Genomic DNA, 22,707 nt, shown 5'->3' with positions numbered 1-22,707 from the left:
AGCTAAAATAGAGGTTTGCAGGGGATTATGGGTAAGGAAACGTTGGGGGATCCACACAAGCCATACCTCCCTGGAAGTCCCCGGGTGTCTAGTTTTCATAAATGTGTGGGATTGGTAGGTTTCCCTAGGTGCCGGCAGAGCTAGGGTTCACAAACTGCAGCTAGGCACTTTGCCAAAAAACGCTCATTTTTCACTGCAAAATTGAGGTGTGACCACGTTGCGTCTTACGCCGTTTCCTGTCGCGGGCACTAGGCCAACCCACACAAGTGAGGTGCCATTTTTCTCGTAAGTCTTTGGGGAACACGGGGTGGATAGAAATTTGTGGATCCACGCAGATTCCAGAACTTTCCACCATAGAAATGTGGGGAAAATGTGTTTTTTGGACAATTTTTTAGGTTTGCAAGGGCTTCTGGGTAACAGACCCTGGTGGGAGACAGTCAAGTCACCCCATCCTGAATTCCCCTGGGTGTCTAGTTTTCAAAAATGTATAGGTTTGCTAGGTTTCCCAAGGTGCCAGCAGAGCTAGGATTCGAAAACTACAACTAGGCACTTTGCCAAAAAAGGGTCATTTTTCACTGCGAAATTGAGGTGTGACCACGTTGTGTTTTGCACCGTTTCCTGTCGCGGGCACTAGGCCGACCCATACAAGTGAGGTACCATTTTTCTCGTATGACTTTGGGGAACGCGGGGTGTGTGGAAATTTGTGGATCCAGGCAGATTCTAGAACTTTCAACCACAGAAATGTGGGGAAATTGTGTTTTTTTCGACAATTGTTTAGGTTTGTGAGGGATTCTGGGTAACAGACCCTGGTGGGAGGCAGTCAACTCACCCCATCCTGGATTCCCCTGGGTGTCTAGTTTTCAAAAAAGTATAGGTTTGCTAGGTTTCCCTAGGTGTCGGCAGAGCTAGGGTTCAAAAACTACAGCTAGGCACTTTGCCTTAAAAGGGTCATTTTTCACTGCGAAATTGAGGTGTGACCACGTTGCGTTTTGTGCCGTTTCCTGTCACGGGCACTAGGCCGACCCACACAAGTGAGGAACCACTTTTCTCCTGGAAAGACTTTGGGGAACGCGGGGTGGGTGGAAAATTGTGGATCCATGTAGATTCCAGAACTTTCCACCACAGAAATGCGGGGAAAATATGGGTTTTTTGACAATTTTTTAGGATTGCAAGAGATTCTGGGTAACAGACCCTGGTGGGAGGCAGTCAAGTCACCCCATCCTGGATTCCCCTGCGTGGCTAGTTTTAAAAAATGTATAGGTTTGATAGGTTTCCCAAGGTGCCTGCAGAGCTAGGGCACTTTGCCAAAAAAGGGTCATTTTTCACTGCGAAATTGAGGTGTGACCACGTTGCGTTTTGCTCCGTTTCCTGTCACGGGCACTAGGCCGACCCACACAAGTGAGGTACCATTTTTATCGGAAGACTTTGGGGAAAGCGGGGTGGGTGGGCAATTATGGATCCACACAGATTCCAGAACTTTCCACCACAGAAATATGGGGAAAATGTGTTTTTTTTTGACAATTGTTTAGGTTTGCAAGGGATTCTGGGTAACAGAAACTGGTGGGAGGCAGTAGAGTTACCCCTTCGTGGATTCCCCTGGCTGTCTAGTTTTCAAAAATGTATAGGTTTGATAGGTTTTACAAGTTGCCTGCAGAGCTAAGGTTCAAAAACTACAGCTAGACACTTTGCCAAAAAAGGGTCATTTTTCGCTGCGAAATTGAGGTGTGACCACGTTGCGTTTTGCACCGTTTCCTGTCGCGGGCACTAGGCCGACCCATACAAGTGAGGTACCATTTTTCTCGTACGACTTTGGGGAACGCGGGTTGTGTGGAAATTTGTGGATCGACACAGATTTTAGAACTTTCCACCACAGAAATGTGGGAAAATTGTGGTTTTTTCGACAATTTTTTAGGTTTGTGAGGGATTCTGGGTAACAGACCCTGGTAGGAGGCAGTCAAGTCACCCCATCCTGGATTCCCCTGGGTGTCTAGTTTTTAAAAAAGTATAGGTTTGCTAGGTTTCCCTAGGTGCCGGCAGAGCTAGGGTTCAAAAACTACAGCTAGGCACTTTGCCTAAAAAGGGTCATTTTTCACTGCGAAATTGAGGTATGACCACGTTGCATTTTGCGCCGTTTCCTGTCACGGGCACTAGGCCGAACCACACAAGTGAGGAACCATTTTTCTCCTGGAAAGACTTTGGGGAACGCGGGGTGGGTAGAAAATTGTGGATCCACGCAGATTCCAGAACTTTCCACCACAGAAATGTGGGGAAAATGTGGGTTTTTTGACAATTTTTTAGGTTTGCAAGGGTTGCTGGGTATCAGACACTGGTGGGAGACAGTCAAGTCACCCCATCCTGGATTCCCCTGGGTGGCTAGGTTTTAAAAAATGTATAGGTTTGATAGGTTTCCCAGGGTGCCTGCAGAGCTAGGGTTCAAAAACTACAGCTAGGCACTTTGCCAAAAAAGGGTAATTTTTCACTGCAAAATTGAGGTGTGACCACGTTGCATTTTGAGCCGTTTCCTGTCACGAGCACTAGGCTGACCTACACAAGTGAGGTACCATTTTTCTCGGAAGAATTTGGGGAAAGCGGGGTGGGTGGAAAATTGTGGATCCACGCAGATTCCAGAACTTTACACCACATAAATATGGGGAAAATGTGGGTTTTTTGACAATTGTTTAGGTTTGCAAGGGATTCTGGGTAACAGAAACAGGTGGGAGGCAGTAGAGTCACCCCTTCCTGAATTCCCCTTGCTGTCTAGTTTCCAAAAATGTATAGGTTTGGTAGGTTTCCCTAGGTGCCGGCAGAGCTAGGGTTCAAAAACTACAGCTAGGCACTTTGCCTAAAAAGGGTCATTTTTCACTGCGAAATTGAGGTATGACCACGTTGCGTTTTGCTCCGTTTCCTGTTTCGGGCACTAGGCTGACCCACACAAGTGATGTACCATTTTTATCTGAAGACTTTGGGGAACACGGGATGGGTGGAAATTTGTGGATCCACGCAGATTCGAGAACTTTCCACCGCAGAAATATGGGGAAAATGTGTTTTTTTGGACAATTTTTAAGGTTTGCAAGGGATTCTGGGTAACAGAACCTGGTGGGAGACAGTCACGTCACCCCATCCAGGATTCTCTTGGGTGTCTAGTTTTCAAAAATATATAGGTTTGCTAGGTTTCCCTAGGTGCCGGCAGAGTTAGTGTTAAAAAACTACAGCTAGACACTTCGCAAAAAACGGGAAAATTTTCATTTTGATAATGTGGTGTGTTCACGTTGGGTTTTGAGCCATTTCCTGTCGTGGGCACTATGCCTACCCACCCAAGTGAGGTACCATTTCTATCGGTAGACGTAGGGTAATTTAGATTTGTAAAGCAACTGGTATTACCTATTGATTTTTGATCCATTTCTGATTTCCAAATGAAAGAAATTGTGTAAAAAAGAAGTCATTTTGAAAAATGACTGATAATTCCCATGCTAGTATGAGTATTCTCAATTTCAAAAATGTGCAAATATGTACTGTTTCTAAACTCTATAATTTGTTCCCATTTCATAAATACATAGGTGTCTTTCATACCGAATTTTCCATGTATACATTTTCCCACAATAATTGCTATATACCCGGAACATAATAAAAAACCATTGCAAATTGCTGCTCAGTTTTTGACTCTGGGTTCATCGGGTGAACCTACAAGTCCTATATATCCCCACAACCAGGAAGGTCCAGCAGATGTAACGGTATATTGCTTTCAAAGACCTGTCATAATTAGAAGAAGTTACAGGTGAAAACGTTGACACCAAAGGCTGTTTTTTTCAACTAATTTTCAATTTTTCCTTTATTTAACTGTTAGTTTCTATAAAGAAACCTTGATGGATCTACACAAATGACCCCTTGCTGACTTAAGGATTTTATCTACTTTCTAAAATGTATAGCTTTCCAGGATCTATTATTGCTTTCACACCCATTTCTACCATTAACTGGAAGGAGGTTGAAAGCACAAAAAATAGCAAAAATAGGCTACGTCCCAGAAAAATGCCAAAACTGTGTAAAAAATGTTGGTTTTCTGACAATAGTTAAGCCAGGAAGGCTTTCGCCTCTCTCCTCCACTTCACTGTACATATGGCCCTAAGTGCCCTGACACTTGGGGGCATATACTCAAGGAGTTATCGCCGAGTTATCGGCATCTTAGCGCAGCCAAAGTCGCGATAAATGTATCGCCCCATTCAAAAGCTGGTGCAAACATCCATTATCACCACTTTTCCGGCGATAGCATCCTCAAAAAACATCGCCACGGATGACCCCGGCAACTATCGCTAATGAGATGCAGAGTAGGTGTTGCCGAGCAAAAAGCCGCAACAACACCACTTCACAACATTCTCAACGACCAGCCAGATCGGCGATAAGATCACAAAACAGGCGATAAGGTGCTTTAGCAGCAGGAAACTAACACCTGCTCTGAACTGGTGTTAAGTCGGACGACAACCGGAAGAAGCGAAGGGAGCACAGCCCAGAGCAAAACATGAAGAACAAGAGATGCCATGGAGCAACTGAACATGCAGCCTGGATCCCCAATAGGGCCACCACCCCCAAAACCACACCCCCCTCCCTTTGGACAAAGAGAATGCACATCAACACCACAAAACCATGAACCAAACAAATCGTCTGAAGTTGCACAATCACAACACCTAACATACAGGTGCGGCCAGAAAAAGGGAAATCATACTTTCATATCATATAATCCAAAAAAAAAACATTATTAAAGATTAAACAAAAAACAACAATCTTGAAGAGGCACGGCTGGTCTTCTCTAGGCATTATGTAAGTCACAGCCTGCAAGACAGAAATACATATAAGAAGGTGTGTCATGCGCCAAGCAAAGTACAGAGAGAGAGTGAAAGAGAGAGACAGAGAGAGAGAGAGAGAGAGAGAGAGAGGGAGAAAGAAAGAGAAAGAGAGGGAAGGAGAGGGAGAAAGAGAGAGAAAGAGAGGGAGAGAAAGAGAGAAAGAGCGGGAGAGAAAAAGAGAAAGAGAGGGAGAGAAAGAGAGAAAGAGAGGGAGAGTGAAAGAGAGGGAGAGAGAAAGAGGGAGAGAGAGAGAGAGGGAGAAAGAGAGAGAAAGAGAGGGAGGGAGGGAGAAAGAGAGAGAGAGAGTGCCGACACTGCAGAGCCAGGCCTCACTTCTCACCTGAAGCCACCGGTATGTCTCCAACCACGTGCCGGTACACACTGCAGTCCCCCAGGTCCCTCATCTGAAACAGTTGCCAGACACATGAATGGCAGAGCCAATACAGTAGCACATGCCATCCGTGCTTGCCCGCCCCTAGGCACACAGGCTGCTGCACCCCAGCCCCTCCCGATGTCCATCGGTGATTGCCCACCCCTGCGCAACCAGGCCTCACTGATCACCTTCTGCCACCGGCGTGTCTCCAAGAGGGCCCACCATGTGCCAGTGGGAGCTCCAAGCCGGGGGCCCGCGACCACGCCACCCTCCACATCATGCAGCCCCGCACCACGGGCCACCAGGTCACACACTTGATTCTGGGTCTTGATTTCGCTATGGAAGAGAACATATCAGTGCACCCGGCCTCAGCACTAGAGGTGCCACTAACTCTGTGAATGGCGAGGCAAAGCCACGTGGCGCTAAGCCCGCACTGCCCACTGGCTCAGACCTACACTGCGGTCCAACAGGGCTCACACTAATACCACCATTCCGGACTGCATGGATGGCACATAATCGCAGGCTGCACACCCGCTCAGCACTTTAGGTGCCCCAACATCAGTGCACCGAAATACATAGTCCCATGGCGGTGTGCCTGTGACAGCCGCAGTGTATCTGGTGCCACCAATTCTGTGCCATGCAAGCCATGGACCCTTCATGATTGAGTCCAGTGGTGCGGACCCCATCATGTCACCCCCGGCACCGGGCAATGTGAGGTGGCAGGGCCCTAGGCCCTCATAAATAAATGATAACCACATGGTAAGGTCACATATCCTGTGACGCTGGTGCTGAATGGGAGTGGTGTGGGTGTGAACCATGAGGGAGTGGTTGTGGCATGCTGACAACTAGACCTGTGAGCAGCAGATCCTCACAGGGTAGACCTGGGACATGTATCGTTGTGATCCTCCCCGTGAGCGTAAGCAGAGTGGGCTGGCCTGGCGTGTGCCAGTCCAGCGTAAGGGTGTGAACAATAAACCCGGGGCTCTGGGGGTGCTCCCGTTCTGGTTTGGACAAGGAAGTCACCAATGCGTGTGTCTCCGTTCTAGTGTCGGCGCCACCCGGACCGCAATCAGCAATGTGTCACCCTGTGACCCAAGTCCCACAACATGAGCAACTTGGACTTACGGGGGAATCATTGACCCTACATACATCCATACCTCCACACTTGCAAGATCATAGATGTGACACATAGGTGTGACAAAGAATGTTTAATGCACATTCAATGGAGTGTCATAGCTGGAGCAGTACAGGGCCATGCAAACCCCACTTTACATTGATAGCCCGTGGAGGGCCAGTCAGAGTCCTTCAGGGAAGGAAAAGTACATCAGAATAGGAGGAGTTCAGTCCGCAGTCTGATAGCTGTGTCATTAGTGACCAAACAGAATATGGCAGTCCATGTGGAGGTCCAAGGTGAGTGTCGCAGAGTGCATCAGGGGACAGTGGAAGGTGATGATGCAGAGTGCAGAACCAAACAGAAGCAGGCAATATGACGGAGATGAATGCTACGGCTTTCTTCTCACCACCATGACAGATTTATCCGCATCTTCTTCCCCTGCTGTTTCATGTGTTTCACATGTGGGTGGTGGTGTTCTGTCTTCAGCACTGTGTGGCAGTGACACCTCAGGGGCCGTAGGTGGAATGTCTGCCGCACTGTGTGGCACTGACACATCAGGGGCCGGAGATGTGATGGAGTGGCAGCAGCAGCATGCATCAGCGCCTGACCTTGTGGCAACAATGCCATGAGGAGGGTCTTTATGACATTGAGGGACCCAGCTACCTCTCGCTGGTGTGCAGCTGGGTCAGCCGCTATTTCAGCATGCATCCGCTCCGTGTTCTCCATGAGCCTCCGCATGAGTCCCAACTCCTGGGCGAGTTGGCTGGTGCCACTCTGACTAGACAGTCGTTCTTGTTGCACAGTCAGGACTCTGGCGATGTCAGCCGTGGTTCGTTGGAGGGCATGGAGTGGACTGTCAGTGTCCGTTAGGGACTGTGAGTGGTTCCTGATGGGACTTTTACACCCACGTATGGCATTCAGTTTGTCTGCCATGCGGTCGAACCCCACCTGCACCTGTTCAGCCAGCTTCTCCAGGCACCCCAACACACGGCGTTGGAAGGCCCTGTGTTCGTCGTGGTGGTCCTGGGAGGCAGCCGTGGTGGTGGGTGCTGCCTGCTGTGTGTTCTGTGCAGGGGTGGGTTCTCCTCATAGCAGCTGGGCTGCCCTGCTCCTGGAAGTGAGCTGCGGAGGCTGTGCACGAGCTGTTGGAGTGCGTCAGAGTTGAGGGTGTGGTGGTCCTCTTCGTCATCAGAGAAGAGAGGTTGAGACTGCTCTGCAGGAGGTGTTGAATTTCCCTATGCAATGTGAAGGGGAGATGCAGTTTAACATTGTGTTCACATGTGTGTCGACGCATTGTACATGTTTACATTTAGACTGAATTACATTGTACATTGTGGGGAGCTGCCTATATGATGCGGGACAGTGGACATTTCGACGGATGTGTGTTTGAACTTGTACTTGTACATTGTCAACTTGTTTGTACTTGTACATTGTTAACTCATATGTCCCTGCGATGCCATATGTGATTGGCCATTTTCTGCACACAAGTGGCACCAGTTGTGTCCTCTGTTCTGTTGTGGACGTGTTGACGATAGTGCCACATCAATGTCAATGTTAATGTGCTCTGCATGTGATGTGTGTGTGCCGCATTTTGGGGGTGTCGCGCTGCAGCTCTGATGTGGCTGCCCCTTATCCCTTACATGCGGTGTGCCTATGACTTCTGTGCTTATACAGTGCTGGGATGTTGCATACTTGGGTGAATTGGTCTCTTGGTGGGAGTTGGGGGTCTCTAGCCTGGTTTCTCAGCAGATGTGCTATGCTTACTTGTGCATGTGTGCCATTGTGCCCATCTCCAGGTCGTTACTCACCCTGTTGCTGTTGTGTCCGGTCATGTTGATCAGTGTCCGGGCCCCCGCCTCCTGTCACCGTCTCCCCACTGATGACTGTGGACACCATTTCCTCCATCTCATCCAGCTTCTCCTGTGGCGCAGGACTCCCACCTCCAGTCTGCATTGCTGCCTTCCGGTTGTTTCCGAGTTTCTGCTTGGTTTTGCGCTCGACATCATTCCAGCGCCTCTTGACCTCTTCCATTGTCCTCATCAGCACTCCGACTGCATTTATCTTGTCCACGATGGTCTGCCATATTCTATTTTTGGTTCCCAGTGACAAAGTGGAGGTGACGAACAGTAGTTGATGGTGTTCTATCACCTCCGTTATCAGGATCCTGTTTTCCTGCGGACTGAACCTTTTCTTCCTACTCTTCTTGTCCTTTCCCTTCCCTGACCCCGATGTCCCAGGCTGGTCCTCTGGGCGGCTTGTGAGGTTCTGGTTGTCCTCTGCACTTTCTCCGGCTGACTCCATTGTGCTTCACTGTTGTTTGGCTTTTGTTTGTGTTTTTTTTCTACATTTGTAGTGATTTTTCCCATATGTCACATGGGGTTTGCAGGCCTGTGGCTGGTTTTCACTGATTTTTGTATTGTGATTTGCGTCATCGCCGCTTTTTTCGCATTAGTGTTTCACATTTTTGAATCGTCGCGTTGATTTTAGCGTGTTCATTTGACGCGTTGTGGTGGGTCTATCGCATGGTACCGCTGTGTTGAGAATACCACGTTGACACAGTATTTTTTCCCGTGATAGACTGCGATGTGAATTGTTGCGTTAGGCTACTTTTGCAGTAGTTATCACATGTTCTTGAGAATATGCCCCTTGGTTTTTAGGACACACCAGATGTCTCACCTTTAATAGTGACAAGCGATCTAGCAAATGCAAGGACAGAGAAATACCTTCACATTCAATACCTACATACATTATCTCTAACACATCATGTGTTAGAAGGTAAAAACATACCTGTAATGTCTAAGAATTATTCATCTTGAGAGGCGGTGCATTTCAGCGTTTATAATGAACGGCATACTTAAAATATAATAATAATGTCATTAGGGTTATCCGCCAATTGCCAATGTATTGGGAGGGTATTTTCAATGCCAGGCAAAGATCAGTACCACAAATGGAGTTTATATATGAATGTCCTCACAAATCATATGCTATAATTATTGCACATAATACAATGCTGCTATTGGCAACAAAGTAATTACATTGTGCATTCCATTGCAGATTACTGGTTTTAATTAAAGCTGCGATGGATGCCACAATTCATTGCGAAAGTCAATAAACAGTATGAACATTTTATAAATGAAATCAACAAACAGATGGAAATATATTATCGGAGTTTGTTTGTGCAACAGGTCCTGACACAGGGTGCAAAAAACCCTGCAAAAGCACGATACATTTATAAGAAAATGTAAAAGATAATTATTTCATCACTTAAACTAGCATTTTAAACTCCATTAACATGTGTCCTTCTCTTGTACTCTACAATCATATTACATCAATAAGCATTATCATGAAGATATATTAGCACCATCATTTAATAGATTATGTTAAGACCCTAACTACTGTAAAACTAAGATTGTATTAGTCACTGATGATTTGTTGTACAGTGTGCTCTACAGGAGTACATTTTCTCAGACCGGTACACTGAATGAAATAAATGTTTTAGCTCTGGATGCTAATATGTTTAAAATGCTATTTTATTTAACTTTTGTGGGTCACAAATGTGATTTTTTCGGTATATTTTGAGATATTAGCCCATCTTTTTATCTAGAATACAACTAAACAAAAACAACACAATCAATATTAAATAACATAAAACTCAAGCTATATTCCATACAGCATTTTTTTTAAAAATCCAGGCAGCCATGTAGCCCCAAATAATACAATTTTAAAAAGAAGTGATATGACAAATGTACAATGATTTCAGAGTGCAGGTTTCCAAATGCAATCGGGCCTTAAAAATATTGCCACCATTCACAAACTGTATTTTGCAGTACATAACGTAGTACTACAGAAGTAAAAAAAATAATAATGTAGGGGCCAACCTAAAAAACAAATTCTATAATAGAAGCAGAATACAATTGATTAATTGATTTTGAGTCCATATTTCAACAGTTTATTTAAGTCGAATTAACCATTTCTGATATACAATAAATTAATCCCCAAAATAATAGGATTATTGGAAAAATAATGTCATCATCTCAAAATAATATTCATTATACAATCCTTTAACGCTATTATATGCATTTCTCGTATATAACTTCAATATGGGTGCAACAATAAAAAAAATCAATTAATTGATAGAATTATCCTTATTGTATTTTTTTCAGCGGAAGTAAAGTAATTCATCATATATTTCTTAAAAATAGGTACAGCCAACACTGGTTGATATAAAAAAAAATATATCAAAACCTTCTTTCATTAAAAAAGAGTCCTTGCACTCCAGGGAGGGTGGGCCAGTAAACTTTGGGGCAGATTTATGTTTGACTTGCGCCTCATTTACGCCGCCGTTGCGTCACTTTTGTGACGCAGCAGCGGCGCAAATCCTGCGCCATGGTGCGGGGTATTTACAACGTGATGCATCTGGGAGATGCGTCACGTTGTAAAGCCCTGCGCCACATGTAGGCGTTCCAGGGCAGGTGGGGGCGTTCCGGCGCAGGAACGCCTCCTAAATCTACAAGATTTCATTCAGTCACTTTTGAGCCCATGCTGCGTCAAAACCCTGCGCCTGCTTGAAGCAGGCGTAAGGATTGACGCAGCATTGTGCAGATAGGGCCCCCCAGAGCATTGCTGGAGCTGCGTCGCGCTTGCGACGCAACTCCAGCAATGCGCCACTTTTATGGCACAGATGCGTGACGCATCTGTGCCGTTTTTGCCCCATGGTGCGCCGCAAATGGCGCATCCCTGCTGATATGCAGGGATGCGTCAGTTATTATAAATATGCCCCTTTATTTATACTGTTTTCCCAGATACGCCTTTCATCATTAACTGCCTTTCTCAATCTGGAAACATGTGCTGCTTAGAAATTCAATTAGTGCAGGTTAAACCTCCATCCTCGTAAACATGAGGGAAATACTCATCGTTATTTTCCTTTTAGCAAACTGGCATCCTGGTAAACATGCTGAATACAGATATCCCAGTCTGCAGGGTGAGTATTAAAATGTCAAACTGTTGTTAAAAAAAATGCAACACGATAAAAAGTTATTTTTTTAAAACAGCATGGAAAGGCTTTGGGGCATATTATCAAGACAGGCGATAAAATGATTGCAGCTTAAACGGCGATAATGGGCTTGATAATATGCTCTATGGAATTCCAATTGAAGCTCAGTTTAGATGTCCTTCACATCTAACATGGGCTTCAATTGGAATTCCATAGAGCATATTATCAAGCCCATTATCGCCGTTTTAGCGGCAGTTTTCAGTAATAAGTACATATATTTTATATATATACCTGGTGTGGAAATCTTTCATTTAGTGACTCAAAATATTATAGACTGGTAAAACAAGCTGCTTTACATTCCTTCAAGACTTAGCCTGAAGGCTGATCTTCATAGCTACCACTTGGACAGCTTTCAATAAAGGTTGTCTTTAACCTATAACCAATAGGGGTTGTTTGGACTGATACAGGGTGCCCACTATAACTAGTGGACGTCATATACCAGGCCAACTTCTCACATTGGTGTGCAGAGTGTGGGATTCCAGCTTGCTATTGTTTTACACGATAATCTCAATTGAGTGACTAACTGAGTGCCACTAAAGGTACCCTAGGTACATATAATACAAGCTTTAGAATACAGTTAGTTCTATTGAACTTAGAGTTGTGTGTTAAGGGCTAGTACACCCTTTCTACAGCTCAAGAGAGTTTAGTAGGCCACACTAGAGTAGGTAGTGCAATACACCACACCACACTAGTAATGTCTTCAAGGCCAGGAACCAGTAGGTCCTTGCCAGAAGCCAATGGGCTTCAAGATTCCCAGTATGATAGCCTCCCATTCATGGAACTGAGAGCATTATGTACAGCTAGGAAACAGAAGACAGGCAAAAGTCCAACCAGCCACCATCTCATAGAGGTACTCAGGCTGGATGACCTTAGCAGATCTTTAGGATCTGAAGGGTTAGGCAGAGTGGGTGGGACAGCACCTGAGGAAAGGCCTAGGGGTGCAACTCCCCATGAACTGACCTCTGAGGCTGGCCAGGCAGATAACAATGATTTGGACCTGGAAAATCTAGTTCCCCTAGAAAGTGATGGAGAGGACAAAAATGGACCCCTCTTTGTCCCTCCTGGGAGAGTTGGCGGTGAGCCTAGAAGGTCAAGATCTTCCTACAGGGAGTCTAACCATTCTAACTCATCTAACGGACTTGGACACTTGCTCACCTACGGAGGAAAACACTGCTGCCATGTCGCGTCAGCGTTGCTTCCGCTGATTTCGGGCCCCATCTCGCTGTTTGTCTCCCCCGCCGCCGCCACCACATCTTGCAGCCGAGAGCGAGGGGAGACTACAGCCCCCAAGCACCCCTGCGGCCGCTGACGCCACCAACGCGCCCGGAGGCGCTTTAAAGATCGCGGCTTCCTCGGGGGAGCGGGGGAACTAACGGACTTGGACACTTGCTCACCTACGGAGGAAAACACTGCTGCCACGTCGCGTCAGCGTTGCTGCCGCTGATTTCGGGCCCCATCTCGCTGTTTGTCTCCCCCGCCGCCGCCACCACATCTTGCGGCCGAGAGCGAGGGGAGACTACAGCCCCCAAGCACCCCTGCGGCTGCTGACGCCGCCAACGCGCCCAGAGGCGCTTTAAAGATCGCGGCTTCCTCGGGGGACCGGGGGAACTAACGGACTTGGACACTTGCTCACCTATGGAGGAAAACACTGCTGCCACGTCGTGTCAGCGTTGCTGCCGCTGATTTCGGGCCCCATCTCGCTGTTTGTCTCCCCCGCCGCCGCCACCACAACTTGCGGCCAAGAGCGAGGGGAGACTACAGCCCCCAAGCACCCCTGCGGCCGCTGACGCCGCCAACGCGCCCGGAGGCGCTTTAAAGATCGCGGCTTCCTCGGGGGAGCGGGGGAACTAACGGACTTGGACACTTGCTCACCTACGGAGGAAAACACTGCTGCCACGTCGCGTCAGCGTTGCTGCCGCTGATTTCGGGCCCCATCTCGCTGTTTGTCTCCCCCGCCGCCGCCACCACATCTTGCGGCCGAGAGCGAGGGGAGACTACAGCCCCCAAGCACCCCTGCGGCTGCTGACGCCGCCAACGTGCCCGGAGGTGCTTTAAAGATCGCCGCTTCCTCGGGGGAGCGGGGGAACTAACGGACTTGGACACTTGCTCACCTACGGAGGAAAACACTGCTGCCATGTCGCGTCAGCGTTGCTTCCGCTGATTTCGGGCCCCATCTCGCTGTTTGTCTCCCCCGCCGCCGCCACCACAACTTGCGGCCAAGAGCGAGGGGAGACTACAGCCCCCAAGCACCCCTGCGGCCGCTGACGCCGCCAACGCGCCCGGAGGCGCTTTAAAGATCGCGGCTTCCTCGGGGGAGCGGGGGAACTAACGGACTTGGACACTTGCTCACCTACGGAGGAAAACACTGCTGCCACGTCGCGTCAGCGTTGCTGCCGCTGATTTCGGGCCCCATCTCGCTGTTTGTCTCCCCCGCCGCCGCCACCACATCTTGCGGCCGAGAGCGAGGGGAGACTACAGCCCCCAAGCACCCCTGCGGCTGCTGACGCCGCCAACGTGCCCGGAGGTGCTTTAAAGATCGCCGCTTCCTCGGGGGAGCGGGGGAACTAACGGACTTGGACACTTGCTCACCTACGGAGGAAAACACTGCTGCCACGTCGCGTCAGCGTTGCTGCCGCTGATTTCGGGCCCCATCTCGCTGTTTGTCTCCCCTGCCGCCGCCACCACATCTTGCGGCCGAGAGCGAGGGGAGACTACAGCCCCCAAGCACCCCTGCGGCCGCTGACGCCGCCATCGCGCCCGGAGGCGCTTTAAAGATCGCGGCTTCCTCGGGGGAGCGGGGGAACTAACGGACTTGGACACTTGCTCACCTACGGAGGAAAACACTGCTGCCACGTCGCGTCAGCGTTGCTGCCGCTGATTTCGGGCCCCATCTCGCTGTTTGTCTCCCCCGCTGCCGCCACCACATCTTGCGGCCGAGAGCGAGGGGAGACTACAGCCCCCAAGCACCCCTACGGCCGCTGACGCCATCAACGCGCCCAGAGGCGCTTTAAAGATCGCGGCTTCCTCGGGGGAGCAGGGGAACTAACGGACTTGGACACTTGCTCACCTACGGAGGAAAACACTGCTGCCGCTGATTTCGGGCCCCATCTCGCTGTTTGTCTCCCCCGCCGCCGCCACCACATTTTGCGGCCGAGAGCGAGGGGAGACTACAGCCCCCAAGCACCCCTGCGGCCGCTGACGCCGCCAACGCGCCCGTTGGCGCTTTAAAGATCGCAGCTTCCTCCGCGTCGCGGGATGCGCGCGGGCGGCGCCAGGCTAAGCCCGGGCAAAGGGCGGGCCGTTGTGTGGCCGATAGGAGGCCGGAGGAAGTCGGGTTGGGTCACCCCCCTTGATTGTCTGGAAGACGTTTTAATTGCAAGTATATATTGTTTTTAAAGGATCTTGTCAGTCACGAGCTACTATTGATTGTATATCGAGACTGCTAATATACAGGCCATATCCTGCAGTGTAGTAGTCACTGTCACTCATAAGTTATCAAATCTCATTGCAGTATTCATTTCACCGCATTAGTTTTAACTTGTTTCTCCAGTGACCCTCTTGTTCTGTTGATTGCTGGCTATAATTGTAACTGTCTATTATTGTGACTAGTGTTCTGTTATGGCAAAAGTGAAAAATATAATGGATAATTACTTGGTCAAAAGGGTTAATATGATAAACAGTGAAAGACGGAAGTCGTTAGGAAAGGAGTCCCTTGTAGAAAATATAGAGCTTTCTATAGATGGTAGTGCCCACACTCTTGCCATAGTGGATCCTTCAACCAAAGCTCCCTTGTTGGAAAACTCCATTCTTTCCATTGTGGACAATGACGTTGGCACTTTAAGCCAAGGTATATTGGAGTCCCCAAGAGAGTCTGAACCTCTCCCATCTCTTCCGAAAAGAGCGGTTAGGAAATGCAGAAAGTCCCAACCTAAGAAGGGAAGTGTGTATTATAAGTCACTGTCAGACCAACTTCAGAGAAACACTGTGGCTCATGCCAAAACACAGACCCTTAACGAGGTCGAGAATTCTGCTCTCTCGGGGGTTATAGCCAATGATTAAGCCTCTTGTAGAAAAAATTGAAACCTTGTCAATTGAGGTATTGAGGCTGGGTGGTCTCTTAGATGAAATGAAACAGCCTATTATCTTGTGTAAAGCACCAATACAACCCGTTCATACTGTCCCGCTACCTACACCGGAGGGTGGGATCTTTAATGGTCCTATGAGATCATTACCACTTGTTGTTAGTGATATTCGTACTAATATAGATCCACCTAGTAGTAAGGGGCCTAGAGCTATAGTACAGAAATTACATTGTGTTAACCTACCACCAGCTTGTGAACCTTACGTGGTTGTTTTATCTAATGTTCCTCCACTTGACCCAGTAACTTCTAATTCCCAATGTGAAACGCATGATTCCCTTAAGAGGAAATCAGTTCCTTGGTTAAATAAAAATTGTGGCTTTCCTACTAATTTTTCAGACCAAATACTGTCCACTAGACGAGTTTCCTGGTTAGGTAATACAAGGAAAACGTGCAAGGGGGATTGTGTTATAATAAATTTTAGACACCCCCAACATGTTGCAACCACCCTATTAAGGGCAGCTTCTCTTGCATTAGGAGAGAATACTGTGCGTGTACACTCCTTGGGCTACTTCTATAGACATTTAGATAGACCAATACAAACCACGAATAGGGGAAGACTTACTCGTACTAATAATCCATTAAATTTCGAAATCCCTATGGAGAATAGATATTCAGTACTGAGTGAACTAGATGAAAACGATTGACTTATACAAGTTAATAAAAATACAACCTTAGTCCCACTGTGGGTTAACCTTCCGAAGGGGACTCCTAAAAGCAGCGAAACCCGTGGTTTGGAAATTACGGTAGCACCAAGGTCTCTAACCCTGCCATCAGATGAGCAGCCATATTCAGCTGGTACTTCTAGAGATTGGAGGGGAGAGCAAGATGAAGCTGGTTTAGACATGGTTTTGAAGTCAAATGCAGCCCGGCTTGAGACACTAGGCAATAACATCGATGATTACAAAGTGGAAGTAGGAAATTCTCCAGTTTCACTTGTGGATGATACTGCTAGTGATGACATTAGTTTAAGGGAATCCCCCCCATGTGTAACTGATAATCCTAATATTAGACTACTATCCTGGAATATCGCTGGCCTCTCCAGGAACTTGAAGGACGTGGTATTGTGTTCATTTATTGAAAAACATGATATTATCGTCCTTCAGGAAACCGGGATGGTAGAAACCCCCCATAGAGTTGGATATAAAACTTTTTGCTCTAAAGCTATTCCATCAAATTGAGGAAGGGCATCCGGGGGGCTGGTCATCTGGGTTAAAGTCACCTTGGAAATAGAGGTCAGCCAGCTATCTATTCCCTGTCCTGACCTGCTAGGTCTAAAAATTGTGACCAGTAAGAAAGGAGTCATTTATCTAATAAACATTTATAATAGACCACATCCATCCAACAGGGAATCAAAGGTGATAGAAACTTTGGATTCCATTCTAGAAGGCTTAGTAGAAAATGCTCAGCTTTTAATCTGTGGAGATTTCAATTGCAAATATGAACCTATTCAGGGTTTAGAAAGATTGTTTGATGAACAAGACGTTGCTAATGATATCATGCCCCTGGAGGCTATGAGTTCTGTTAAAAGCTCAATAGCTGCCACAAAGATTCTACAGATGACTGTGTCACATGATCTAAAATCATGCAACGGTCGCTTCCCTTCAGATAGTCCACCAGCTCCCACTTATTTTAAGGGAAGTCTTAGGTCACACATTGATTTTGTAATGGCCTCTCGAAACTTATGGAGATCAATAATTGATTTTAAGATCGTCTCCAGAACAGAGAGTGATCACTTTCCCCTTCAATTATGGTTAGACTCTGCTCTCTTTCTACTTAGACTACCTATAGAAGGCCCACCAAATTCTTCGGTTGGAGAGCTTCAGATATCTAATAATAGGCGTGCTATAAAATGGTCTTACATTTTGGGTAAAAAAGAAGCACTGTCCAACATCTATAATAAATTTAATGAAATTATTGGGACACCCCAGATGCCTCTATTAGGCACTCAGGGAGTCCTTGAATTACATTATAAGCTGGTCGATGCTTTATCCCCCCTTTTGAGTAAAGTTTATAAAAAAGAAGGGAATAAAAATATGGATCATTTAGACCTAGAAAATCAGTGGTATAATCAAGACTGTAGAGTTGCAAAATCACGGCTGATCCTTGCAGTAAAAAATGGGAGCCAATGTGACATAAAAAATGCAAGACTGGCCTATAAAAATATTATGAATCAAGCTAAAAAAGCATGGGATGCTGACCTATGGGAGGCCTTACTGAGTGCAGCTAAGTTACATGACCAAAGTACGTTTTGGAATTTAATTGCCAAGGGAAATAAGAAAGGTAGATCACCCAAGGATATTTTTCTGGATGAATCGACTTGGTGTGATCACTTCTCCAAACTCTATTCTATTAGTAAGGATGATTTGTCCCTTGACAATGTAGACATTAATTCTGATATTAGTACTATACCATTATATTTTAGCCTAGAAGAAACAAACCAGGCATTATTAGCTGTTAAAATAGGTAAAGCCCCCGGTCCTGACAAAATCCCTGGTGATCTACTAAAACATGATGTGGAAGTGTAGGGACCATACATTAACTTTTTAAGCACTTCAATTTTGGCCGGTACGCCAATCCCAGAATCATGGAAAGGGGCAGAAATTATAACAATCTTTAAAAAAGGTGACCGCCATGATCCTAGCAATTACCGCCCTATTAGTTTAATAGATATTTTACAAAAAATCTTTGCCAGACATATTTTAAACAGGATTTTAGATTGGATTGAGGAGACAAAGATACTGACCAAATACCAAGCAGGGTTTAGATCAAAAATCAGTACAATTGATCAGGTGTTTAGATTTATGTGCATTTGCTGGAAATATATAAATATCAGGAGGGGTAGTCTTTATGTGGCGTTTATGGATTTAAGGGCCGCCCTTGACCTCGTTCCCCGTTGTTGTGGTCTACATTAAAGAAGTTAAATGTTCCAGGTGGGCTACTCAATGAACTCATTAGACTACACACAGGGAACTATGCTAAAATCAGATGGGGAAAGGCTGGCGAATTATCCAAAGCGATCCCTATAGATCGAGGTGTGCGCCAAGGTTGCGTATTAGCACCCACATTGTTCTCATTGTATGTTAATGATATTCCAACATACCTGAGGAATTGCGCCCATGACTCCCCGAAATTAGACGGCGAAATAATCACTTCTTTACTTTTTGCCGACGATACTATCCTTATTTCCCAGACTCCGAGAGGTTTGCAAAATTTGGTTAATTCTTTCCAAAACTATTGCGTAGAAATGGGGTTAGAAATAAACCCAACGAAAACCAAATACATGGCCATAAACCCAACAAAAACCTTTAGGAAAAACTTGCTTTTAGAGAATCGGACACTGGAACAGGTAGAAAGTTTCAATTATCTGGGTTTGACGTTGGATAATAGACTGACCTGGCGAGGTCAGCAAAACAAAAGTTTATTATCCCTCAAACAAAACTCACTCCCTATCTTAAAGGTGCATGGAGCAAGTCATACAAAAGCTATTTCCCCAGCATTGGAGGTTTTTAAAGCTAAGGCTCAATCAGCAGCTCTTTACGGTGCTGAGATATGGGGATATTGTAATACCAACAAATTCGGGATGATTGAAAACAAATTTGTGCGTAGTCTACTTAAAATACCGACTCGTACTGCCGTTGTCCCCCTATTCTTGGACATCAACCTTAAAAGAACAGAGCATTTAGTTTCACTAAGACCACTATTATATTGGATCAGGGTATGGTCAACCCCTGAGCTGAGGGACTACAAGTCTGGTCTGATTGAACTTATTAAGCTGGATGAACATCTGAAAACCCCATGGCTGAAGTATATATGTACGTGGTTTAAGAGACTAGGCCTTCTACATTATTGGGAGGAGCACCACAAATTGACCCAGTTCTCCAAAAAACTTCTCAAGGATTCTTTTTGGTTTTATGTTAACGGTGAATTAATCCTGGGTTCTACTATTGGCACATTGTCTCAGAATTTCCTATACATAAAAGATTCACCTAACTTTGAAGATTTTATGGATGAGATTGCTCCTCCTTTAGCAAAATCACTTTATCTAGAATTCAGGTATGGGGTTTTATTGATAAATACCTACACATGTAGGTGGGCTGGGGAAAGTGGTTCAGATGCGTGTATCATGTGTTCTCTTGGGGCTAGGGAAGACCTTGCCCACATACTTTTCTTTTTCCCAGCTTATATGAAACCGAGGATCTGCTGGATTAAACCCCTTTGTAAAAATATGGGGGTTGAGTCATACAAAGTAGCGGAGCGCATACTAAAATCTAACACCTCTCAATTGATGGTGTTTGGTATAAGTAGATTTCTATTTAATGTATATATTATTAGGAAACGCTCTGGTTATAAACTGTAATAGCAGAGGGATGAAATTATGGATTACCCTTACTTTACAGTTTTTTCTATCAAGTCTACCTCAGTTTTATAGTATTATTTGTTTTAGAATTCTGGCTTTTAATTAAATTAATATTCTTATTTATATCTTAAATGGTATTGCTGAATCATGGAGATTTAATCACTTTTGTTTATTGTTTGTAATTGTATACTATGGATTTGCATGTTATTGTTTTGTTTATGTATATTGGCTTTTATGGCTATATAGCCGAAATAAAGTATTGACTGACTGACTGAACTCATCTGTAGGGACCTCAATCTCCTCTCATAGGAGGGAAACCTCTCAGGAGAGAAGGGAGAGACTGCTTAAGTATGAGGAAGCTATGGTGGCAGCAACATCCCAAGAGATAGGGAGAGGTCTTATGACCATAGAAACCCGAATAAGATTGTCCCTCCCTACCAGATTGGGGATGACATCCACAAATGGATAACTGCACTGGAAAGGGCCTGTAAAGTTCAAAGGGTCCCCCAGAAGCAGTGGGCAGCAATCGTATGGCTCTCCTTTGCAGACAAAGGTAGAGATAAGCTCCACACTGTTAGAGAGGAGGAGGCAGATGATTACAACAGTCTGAAGAGTGCCTTGATTGATGGGTTTGGCCTAACCACTGAGCAATACAGGTTAAAGTTCAGGGATACCCAATAGGCACAGACTCAAGATGGGGTAGACTTTGCAGATTGTGCTACTAAGGCACTGGAAGGTTAGTTACTTGGCAGAAAAGTGCATGGCTATCAAGGATTGTACAATTTAATTATGAGGGAGCAGATCCTTAATAATTGTCAAAATCAGCTGTTGCACCAGTACCTGGTGTACTCAGACCTGACCTCTCCCCGAGAATTGGGAAAGAAGGCAGACAAGTGGGTCAGAACCAGGGTGAGGCAGAAGGTACAGAACCAAGGTGGTGTTCCCAAGAAGCAAGATCCTAAAAACTCTGACAAGAGTGGGGAGAAGGGAAAAGACCAGACGTCTTCACAAGGCCCCCAAAAATCTTCTTCAGGTGGGGATTTACAGTCTAACAAGGGAAAAAGACAAAGGAAACCATGGTGCAAAATTTGTAAACAGAAAACTCACTGGACCAGTGATTGCTCCAAGTCCAAAGAATCTACTCCAGCTCCCATTGTCCCTCAGGCAACTGTTCCCCCTAGTACAGCTACAATTGGTGGTGGTAATGTTCAGAATAAGGGTGTAGTAGGGTTGACCCTGGGTTCTGAGATGGAATCTGGCCTAGTCAGAGATCCAACTCAGGCTGTTCTAGTCTGTGATGGAGGCATGGATATGTCCTCCTTTGTGAGCCCCAGTAATCTGGGAAATACAGACAACAGCCTTTAATAAATGGAATAGAGGCTTTGGCATTCAGGGACACAGGAGCAAGTGTGACAATGGTGACAAAAGATCCTGTGGATCCTGGGCAGATTATACTTGGTGAAATGTACTAAGGGGCAGATTTATGTTGCCTGGCGCATCCCTGCAAATCAGCAAGGATGCGCCAGGAATGATGCGTGACGCAAGTTTACCCTTGCGCCACACATGATGCGCCGCATTTATAATGCGGCGCATCATGGCGCAGGAATAAACAGATGCGTGACGCATCCAATGGCGTAAGGTTGGCGCAGTGCTTCAGTTGCGTCGCAAGCGCGACGCAACTCCAGCACTGTTCCAACCAACCCTATCCCTAACATGGTGCGTCAAGCCTTACGCCTGCTTCAAGCAGGCGCAGGGTTTTGGCGCATCAGCGTTGGGAAAGTGACTCAGTCAAATCTTATAGATTTGACTGAGTCACTTTTCAGGGGCGTTCCTGCGACGGAACGCCCCCCCCCTATGTCGACACGCCCACGTGAAACCTGACGCAGGTTTTACGTGGCGCAGGGCTTTACATCGTGACGCATCTCCATAGATGCGTCACGATGTAAATATGGCGCAACGTGGCGCAGGGTTTACACCGCCGCTGCGTCACAAAAGTGACGCAACGGCGGCGTAAAAGTGGCGCATCTCCGATATAGATCTGCCCCTAAGTGACCAATGCTAGCAATATCAGAACAGACCATTCTCTGGCAGTTGTTAACTTCTCCTGGGGAGGGGTAACTGTGGTAAGTGCAGACCTACCAGTACAGTGCTTGCTTGGCAATGATCTAGAATCTTCAGCGTGGGCTGAAGTGGAGCTCAGGACACATGCAGAAATGTTAGGGATCCCTGATCATGTCTTTGCTGTGACTAGGTCACAGGCCAAAATATCTAACACTGGACAGGCCCTGGATTCTGGAATAATGGACCAGGTGCCTCCCAAGAGAAGGAGCAGTAGGGTTAAAGCAGTGCCTTCCTACCTGACTCTACCTGACTCAGAATGCAGATCAGTCTCCTCAGGGAGATGATCTTGAGCCTGAAGAAGGAACTGTCCCAGAGGAGCTTGAACCTGACAATGTTGATTTCTTGGGGACAGGGGACCCTTCCAGGTCTGATCTGAGCCAGGAGCAGAAACCTGCCCCTCTCTAGAACCCCTCAGAAAGCCAGCTGCTGATGAGGCTGCTGGGAATGCTAGTGGCACCCATAAAGTTTATTGGGATGATGGACTCCTTTACTCAGAGAGTAGAGACCCCACGCCTGGTGCAGTCAGGAGGTTGGTTATACCTCTGAAGTTTAGGGGCTTTCTATTGACACTAGCCCATGATATTCCCCTAGCAGGACACTTGGGCCAGAACAAGCTTGGGACAGAGTTGTCCCCCACATGTCTAAAGACACTAAGGAGTTTTGTCGCTCCTGTGTGACCTGCCAAGCAAGTGGCAAGGCAGGTGGAACC

Source organism: Triturus cristatus, chromosome 6 (assembly GCF_964204655.1).
Source record: "Triturus cristatus chromosome 6, aTriCri1.1, whole genome shotgun sequence".
Taxonomy (NCBI): Eukaryota; Metazoa; Chordata; class Amphibia; order Caudata; family Salamandridae; genus Triturus; species Triturus cristatus.
The sequence above is the reverse complement of the archived record's forward strand: the minus strand, read 5'-3'. Positions refer to the sequence as shown.